Here is a 9,051-nt window from a genome sequence, read left to right as displayed (position 1 = left end):
CGGCTGGTAGTTTCGAACCGCTGACCTTAAGGTTTGCAGCCTGATTCGTAACCACTACGCTACCAGAGCTCCTTATAGGGTATCCAAAAAACAGCTGGTGAGCTTGAACCACCGATCTTGCAGTTCAAACAACATTGCAGTCTGACGCATTAGCCGACAGCGCCATACCAGGACTTCATGCCCTTTATTAGAGCCCTTAAAGTTGTTCCTATTTTTCATTGATGATATTTATAAATCTGGGATTCAACATTTAAATCTTTAATCCATTCAGAGTTGTTTTTTTGTATATGGCATGAGGTCTCGTTTCAGTCTTTTGTATATCGATTTCCAGTTCTGCCAGTACCATCTGTTGAAGAGATTATCTCCTTCCAATGCAGCATACTTAGGCCCTTTGACAAAGTTCAACTGGCTGTATGTGGATGGGTTAATTTCTGGATTCTCCGTTCTGTTCCATTGATCTATGTGTCTTTCCTTGCACCAGTCAGTACAAAGCTGTTTTGACCACTGTAGGCGTGTAGTAAATTTTGAAATCAGGGCGTGAGAGGCTTCCAATTTTGTTCTTCTTCTTAAGCACTGCTTTGCTTATACTGGGTCTCTTTCCTTTCCATATAAAGTTAGTAATTGTTTTTTTCCTTCTCTTTGAAGAGTAGTTGGAATTTGGATTGAGACTACAAAATATATGTGTTCTAGTAAATAATTGGCAACACAAAAGTTCAAAATCTTCAGTTATTTGCATAAGTAAAAAAAAAAAAATTCTATTTCAAAGCTAACAGGTGTTGTGGTTTTCTTAATGAGAGTCTATACTATGAGTTAAACAAAAATCCCAGGAAATCCAACACTATCTAGTCGATTCCAACTCATGATGGCCACATACATATCTAAGGAGAACTGTGCTTCATGGAGTTTTCAATGTCTGATATTTTGGAAGCAGATTGCCAGGTCTATCTTCCAAAGGGCCTCTGGGTAGATACAAATCTCCAGCCTCTAAAGGTATCAGATTTTGTGTTTGAAAAACACTTTGATAAGCAACATCCTAAGGGACTCCATTGTAGCAAGTGTGGCTTTAATTTGTTTCCTTTGGCATCTCAAGATAACAAAATAAGGTTGTAAGTTTTCAGAGGAAAAGTCAGAGTTAATACAAAAACAAACTCATTGACAAATATTTACTGCACATCTACTGGGTGTGCAATGTTGTGATGGGTGCTTTGGAAATTTTAAGGAATTTCTGCTTCTCAAGGTCTGGTAATCTGACTATAAATCCAATCCATGGAGGTGGGGGGATGGAAATGAAAAGTTTATTGGGCAAGTAGATCAGATTTAAAGGGGTCAAATGAACAGCAGGACAAACAGAGGTAATGAAAATAGGAAGAACCTGACATGTTAGGGCAGAGAGCTTAGTTTACATGGAACAGAATATGCCCATGTCAATGATAATAGAAGATATGCTTAGATAGGTATCTTGTCATCCTAGTTTCTAAGAAGAACTCTGACTATACTTTTTTCAAGACAGATTTGTTTGCTCTTCTAAAAGTCCATGGTACTTGCAATATTATTCATAAAAACCACAATCAAATGTATTGATTCTTCTATCTTTTTTATTCATTGTCCAACTTTTATATGCATTTGAGACAACCGAAAATACCATGGCTTAGATCAGGCATTCCTTAGTCCTCAAAGTGATATCTTTATTCTTTAGCCATTTAAAGTGGTCTTTTGCAGCAGATTTGCCTAGTGAAATATGTCTTTTGACTTTCAAAAAACTTTGTTGTGAATTGAGTGAAGGTTTACAGGGCAGATCACCAGTTTTACATTCAGCAAATCATATACTTTGCTTCATTACAATGATTGCAATCCCTTCCGTGTGCCAGCAGTTAACAGTTTTTAACACTATGGACTTTAACATTGCATTCCTGTGCACTCCAGATGCACTTATTCCAACACAGATCTGTTGGTTATTTTGGCAGCCCATGGCACTTCCAATATTCTCCTCCAACATCATAACTCAAAGGCATCAATTCTTCTATGGTCTCCCTTATTCACTGTCCACCTTTTGCATGCATATGACATTATTGAAAATACCATGGCTTGGGTCAGGTGCACTTTAGTCCTCAAGCTGACATCATTGCTCATCAACACTTTCAAAAGGTCTTGTGCAGATTTGCCTAATGAAATGTGTTGTTTGATTTATTGATTGCTGATTCCATCATGTTGATGGTTAATCCAAATTGAATGAAGTTCTTGACAACTTCAATCTTTCCCCGTTGATAAGAATGTTGTTTATTGGTCCAGTGGTGAGGATTTTTGTTTTCTTTACATTGAGATGCAATCCATACTAAAGGCTGTGCTCTTTGATATTCACCAGTATTTTAAATCCTCTTCACTTTCAGCAAGCAAGGCTGTATTATCTGCATATCACAGGTTGTTAATGAGCCTTCCTCCAATTCTGATATCATGTTTTTCTTAATATAACCCAGTTTCTTGGATTATTTGTTCAGCATACAGGTTGAATAAGTATGATGAAAGAATACAACCCTGCCACACACTTTTCTTAATTTTAAACCATTTGGTGTTCCCATGTTCTATTCAAACAACTGCCTTTTGGTCCATGTACAGATTCCTCATGAGCACAATTAAGTGTTACGGAATACTCATACTTCGCAATATTGTCCATAGCCTGTCATGATCCACACAATCAAAAGCCTTTATATAGTCAATAATGCACAGGTAAACATCTTTCTGATATTCTCTGCTTTCAGCCAATCAATACCCATCAGATATCAGCAATGATATCTCTCATTCCACTACCTCTTCTGTATCCAGCTTGAACCTTTGGAAGTTCTCTGTCAATGTATGCTTGCAGCCATTTCTGTATTACCTAGTAAAGCTTTACTCGCATGGGCTATCAAAGAGATTGTCCAATGATTTCCGCAATCTGTTTAGTCACCTCTCTTTGGAATGGGCACAAATACAGATCTATTCCAATCAGTCAGCCAGATAGTTGTCTTCCAAATTTCTTAGCAGAGATTAGTGAGTGCCTCCTGTGCTGCCTCACTTTCTTGAATGATTTCAATTTTATTCCATCAATTCCTGGTGCCTTGCTCTTTGCCAATTCCTTCAATGCACCTTGGACTTTTTCCTTCAGTATCATTGACTTTTGATCATATGGTACCTCTTGAAACAGTTGAACACTAACCATTTCCTTTTGGTACAGTGACCCTGTGTATTCCTTGCATCTTCTCTTGATGCTTTCTGCATCATTCAATAATATGCCCAAAGATTCCTTCAATAAAGAAAGTTAAAGCTTGAATTTTTTTTCCAGTTCCCCCAGCTTAAGAAATGTTGAGCATGTTCTTCCCTTTTGGTTTTCTGACTCCAGATATTTGCACATTTTGTCATAATATTTGGCTTTGTCTTCTTGAGCTGCCTTTTGAAATTTTCTGTTCAGCTCTTGTACCTCCTCATTTCTTCCATGTGCCTTAGCATCTCTATGGTGAAGAGCAGGTTTCAGTGTCTCTTCTGACATCCATTTTGACCTTTTCCTTCTGCAGTGTCTTCTTAATGACTTTTTGCTTTCTTCATGTATGATATTCTGGATGTCATCCCACAATTCTTCTCGTCTTTGGTCTTTAGTGTTTAATGTATCAAATCTGTTCTTTGGATGGTCTCTAAATTCAGTTGGGATATATTCAAGGTCATATATTGGCTTTCGTGGAATTGTTTTCGTTTTCTTCTGCTTCACATTGAATTTGCACATGCACACCACTCGTCTGTCAGTTTGTCGTACTGTGGTGGCTTATGAGTTACTGTGATTCTGGAAGCTATGCCATGGGTATTTTAAATACCAGCAGAATCACCGACAGGTTTCAGATGAGCTTTCAGACGAAGACAGACTAGAAAGAAGGAGTGATGAACTACTTCCAGATATTTAGTCACTGAAAACCTTATGAATAGCAGAGAAACATTGTCAGATATAGTGCCAGAAAATGAGCCCCTCAGGTTGGAAGGCACTCGAAATGGCACTCGAAAAGCTGCCTCACATACATTGCCCATTGTTAAGTTGGTTTGTCTTTTTGTTTTAGGGGTGTTGACGTTTTCTATAATTTTTTTGAAATTAGAACTTTGTTAGATATAACATTGCTAATAGAATTTTCCAAGTCTGTAGATTTTCTTTTTACTCTTTAGGTGAAATAATTAACTTTTAAATTTGGAATCTATTAAAAATACATGTGGTAAGATACAATGCAAAGGCATGAATATAACAAGAGTTAGAAACCAATTCAAAAGTGTTGAAAATACCTTGTGTATATTTTGTAACTTAAATTAAACTTAGTTTTAAATCTAATCAAAATGTTCAAGTTCGTTGTAATCTAAAGATGTTGTTGTTGTTACATGCCATCAAGTCAAGTCTGACTCATAGTGGCCCTCTATAGTGTTCCAAGGAATGACCGTAGGTTTCAATCACCAACATTGCAGTTAGCAGTTCAATGTTTATCCTGTGGTACTCCCCACATTTCAAGGGAAAACAACTCTCACAAGTGGTTTAGTCTTACAAATTACTATTATCTTTTCGAAAAACTAACAGAGTCAAGCAATGCAAAAAAAAAAAGGAAAGTTATCTATTACTATGTTCAAATCACCTTTCTTTTCTTCCATCTCTCTATTTTTTCATGATAAAATACTAGAAAATGCATCTCACAAGCTCTTATGGACAATGGTTATTTATAATTTTTTTTTCCTTTTACTGAAAGTAGAGGAAATTGGAAAACAAGCCTTTTACTATAAAGGACAAGAGAGAAGACTATTCTGAAAACTTTTTTAAAAATCACAGTTAAATAAATTAATACACTTCTGCTATTTTTAAGTATACATTGAAAAGCAAAACTTTGAGTTAAACTCATTTGATCAACTCATCCATTTCTTTTTATGTTTGAAACACAAGAACATTTTCTGATAAGAAAATAAGCTAGTAAATAAACTTTGCTCTTGTAGAAAACAAGAACAAATCCAGTCAAATAAGAGACTTTTTCTTCGTTATTTAATAGACAAAGACAGACCAGTCTTTAGAGGTGGAGCATATACTTACCAGTTCTCAGGTTTTGGAGTTTTGCTTGTTTGTTTGTGATTGTGTATTTGTTTGTTTTGTTCTAAATTTCCTCTAGCTCTATGGAAATTAGACAGAAATAAAATACTATTTCTTGTTTTCTCAGATAATTCTTCAGGGAATGGGGAAGAAAACACAAAATAAATATAAAATATGGCTTCTATTTTTCAAAATACACTTTCAAAAATGTATTTAAAGTGAATGTAAAAACAGTTCAGCTGCTCTTGTTTTAGCCAAACACACAAGAGATGAGGAACAAACACAAAATATACTCATGTTAGTACAAACAGAGAGTCCTGGTATGGCGCTGCAGGATACACACTGTACTGCTAACCACAAGGTTGACAGTTCAAACCCACCAACCATTCTTTATGATCACTATGAGTCAGAACTGACTCGATGGCACTTGACAACAACAGTACAACAATTAATCTAAATTTATAATACATTATTAGGTGGAGTTAAGGAGGGAATGAGCTTTAACTTAGAACTGTCCTGAAAGAGGGAACCAATCTGAAAGAACAGTGGTTAAGGTTGGATATTAGAAAGAATCTGGACATAAGAAAGAGCTATAATATTAGGAAGTGTGGAATCAAGGACTCTTTTAAAGATTAATACAGATTCTCAAACTCAGTGAAGTTAAAAATAAATAAATAAAAGCATGTGTGGAAATAAATCACAAGACTTCTAAAATAAAATCAATATGCTTCAAAATTAAACTGTTCAAAATGTTCATCATTACATTTTTTTCACCTGAATACAGAAATGATTTTTTTGTTCTAAAAGTATGTTATTTATATTTTGAGAGAGAGAGCAAGCAGAACAAGGAAGAAGTAAAATATGTTTTGCCTTTTTGCCAAATTAAGTCAAATATTGTGCTTCAAAAATTTGGTTCAGACTTAGAATATCTTTGTTGCTTTCTTTCCAAAAAAAAATAATGCAGCCACAGTGTAAAACTTAAAATAGATCTTATTAGGTTCCTCATTGTTTTATGCATCGATTAGTTACCTGGATCATCTATTTTACCTACAGCCCAATATACAAATTTATTTTACCCTTTTTGTAATGCATCTCAGAAATAATATCTTATTGGAACTTCATATTTAATTGACCATATTTAAGTTATATTCCTTGGAGCCTACCAGCCACTTGCAGGAGAAACATGAGACTTTTTGATCCTGCAAAGACTGATGGAATATATTGTTGTTATTGTTGTTAAGTGAAGTCGAGTCAGTTCTGATTTAGCGCAACTCTGGATATTGTTTCCACAGAGCGTCTGGTAAGTTTGAACCAATGACCTTGTGGTTCAAACCAACCATGCAGTCCATGCTTATCTTACAGTGCCATACCAGGAGAGAATATATACACACATATGTATTCAAAAAGTTTATGGAAAAATTAAAAGATAATAAAATTTTCCCACAAAATTTTTGAAGTCTCCATATGTGTATGTGTGTGTATGAAAATAACCTCTCCTCCCATTCACTGCAAGCTAAATTTAAAATTGTCCAGGTGGTGCTATCATCAGCACTCTGCCTATTGGTTAAGCATATATGATAATCATCACTTTTGTATTTCTTGCAAGCCTGGTGATTTTTCCTAAAATATTAATTTCCAGCTGAGATGCTTCAAGTACAGTTACACTGCATATTTGTTTTCCTTTATGAATCTGCTAATTATAATTATAAAACTAAATCATGATGAGCAATATCTCTGCATAGTAGGAATTCAATAACTGAAAAATGAATAAATGAGTGAGTGAATGAATAAATTTTAAATACAGTGATAAGGAAGAAAAAGTATGGCTCATATTTGCGATTGATCTGAAAAAGCCAAAAATATAAATTTAATATCTTTAGCTCAATAAAGGATACAATATCAATCAGCACTAAGCAAAAACTACAAGTAGAAAGTAGTAATTATTTTTAATTAATTGAAACTACCAGCGGTTCCGCGGGAGAAAGATGAGCCATTCTGCTCCCGTAAAGATTTACAGCCTCGGAAACCCTGTGCAGGGTCGCTGTAAGTCGGAATCGGAATCGACTCCACGGCACTTAACAACAACAAACAATACATACATATTTCCTTATAAAACCCAAAATACTATCTATTTTCAAGACTGGGGTATCCCTGAAGAATATCCTATAGACAAAATATAATATTGTTTTATGTATTATGCAGATTATTTTTTTCTCAAGTGAACTCTGGACAGGTATTTTAGTTACAAGAATAGGAACAAAACCAGATCTGACTATCCATGTAGCAGTAATAAAGATAGCTTACACCTACTAAATGGAGTCCTGGTATGGTGCTGTGGGTTAATGAGCCAGACTGCAAAGCCATTTGAACTGCAAGGTCAGCAGTTCAAGCTCACTACCTGCTCCTTGGAAACCCTATACACGGTCGCTATGGTTTGGAATCAACTCAACGGCACTTGACAACAACAACACCTACTAAATAGTCTGACATTTTTCTAAATACTTTAAATGCTCATTCATTACAAGGATCGTTATAGGTAACTTCACTATTCTCACAGTGAAAATGAGTACACTGAGACATTCTGATGTTAAACAATTTCTTCAAATCACAGAATTTATAAATGGTAAAGTTGGGCTTTGGATCTATCGTAGATTGAACTGTGTTGATTTCTTGACCCATGCACCTGTGGATGTAATCCTATTTGGAAATTTTATTCTTGTTGTTACTTTCATTAGACTATAATCAGGTAGGGCAAGCTCTAAATTTAATCAATTCTTAGTTATAAGAAGTCTAGATTACAGGTGCACACACGGAAAGACAAGCACCATGTAAGGACTGTCTATAAGACAAGGAACCAAGGAATGCCCAGAACTACTTACAAAGAATGAATAGACCTGGCCAAGACTCTAATTTGGAGCATTTGTCTCCAAATCTGTGAGAAAATAGATTTTTGTCCTTTAAACTACTCACTTTTGTATTTCTGCTACAGCAATATTAGGATACTAAGACAGGATTTAAGGATTGTGACTCCAGATCTCATACTCAACCTCATTGTTGCTGTTGTTAGGTGCCATCAAGTCAGTACTGATTCATAGTGACTCTATATACAACAGAACCAAACACTGCTTGGTCCTGAGCCAACCTCACAATCATTGCTACGCCCGAGCCCAGCGCTGCCGCCACTATGCCAATCTGTCTCATTAAGGGTCTTCCTCTTTTTCTCTGACTCTCCACTTTACCAAACATGATATTCTTCTCAAAACTACTGAGCCATATATAAAATGGGTAGAGAAGAATGAGATCTATTATAGAGGACTGATCATATAACCGTCTACATTTGCATTGTTACAAAACAAGCATCCTTGCAGGTTAGTTAATTCCTCACTTGACTCTAAAAAGCTCTACCATTTATTTTCTGCTTTCTAATTTGCTCTGCTTGTCTTATGTGGGAGTTCTGCTTCAGTATTCATATGTGTTTCTTTCTTTTTAATGTGTGGCTAAATCATGTGACAACTCAGTTCTACAATGTCATGTGACTCCAGCACTGTGAATCAATATTTACTTAATCTTCTCCTCCAGCACAGAGTATTCCAACTAAGTAACATTTCCAGTAGATTGCGCATCAACATATCAAGTACCTTCACTGTATCTGACATTGCTGTTCCTTGTTAGTTCACATGTCAAAACCTTATTCATCTTTCAAATGCTTGGTAGAGTGTAATCTCCTCCTCAAATCTTCCTTCTCCATATTAGCTTTGCCCCTTGTACATGTTATTTGTACTACGATGTTACTCTGGGTTTCAGTTTCTTTGCATGCCATTCTCACTTTAGACAATAAGATACTTGATAACAGCCATGGTGCCTTGATCTGAGCAGTGCATGTCTAGTATAAGCAATGTAAATGTTTGTGAAATGAAATGAAAATGTGATATTGTCCCACCATTGTTGCAATATGGCATTAATTTATGCAG

This window comes from Chrysochloris asiatica, unplaced genomic scaffold (genome assembly GCF_000296735.1).
Source record: "Chrysochloris asiatica unplaced genomic scaffold, ChrAsi1.0 scaffold00082, whole genome shotgun sequence".
Lineage (NCBI taxonomy): Eukaryota > Metazoa > Chordata > Mammalia > Afrosoricida > Chrysochloridae > Chrysochloris > Chrysochloris asiatica.
This window is presented reverse-complemented; position numbering follows the sequence as displayed.